Below are 534 nucleotides of genomic sequence, written 5' to 3' on the forward strand. Positions count from 1 at the left end.
AATTAATTATTCTCTCTCTGCCTCTGTCTCTCTCTCTTTTTGCAGGGGAGAATTCAAGTACCTCTTTTCCATTCATGTGTCAAAGACCCCTTTGACCTGCCAAAATCCAGTCAGTCACTCAACGGTAAACAGCCCATCAACAGAACAATATCAATGTTGAATATTTTCCAGTTTCCTGCTTTGGGCCAAATGGAGATAAATCCAATGACTTAATATTTAATAACCTAAATGTAATTTGTTTTGTGTCTTTCATTCCATGGGAAAGAATTGGATGGCTAGCAGTTTTACAGATTTCAATCCCCCCCATCCCCGTTAATTATTTTAAGCTATTCATCCTGGTATCTCGCCCACTGATGCTCAGCCAAATTGCCAGCAGGGGAGAGATCTGTCCAATCCTGAAGCTAAATGAGTCACTGAGAGTCAATCTGTTTAGTTTCTCGTGCTGCTGGGGGTTCCTCTGTACTGGTCTCATTCTGCTCTAGTCAGAAAGAGGGCTTCAGGGTTGGGCTTTGGCTGCCTCCTGTTCCTCCTTCT

Source organism: Sceloporus undulatus, chromosome 4, assembly GCF_019175285.1.
Source record: "Sceloporus undulatus isolate JIND9_A2432 ecotype Alabama chromosome 4, SceUnd_v1.1, whole genome shotgun sequence".
In the NCBI taxonomy this organism is placed as follows: domain Eukaryota; kingdom Metazoa; phylum Chordata; class Lepidosauria; order Squamata; family Phrynosomatidae; genus Sceloporus; species Sceloporus undulatus.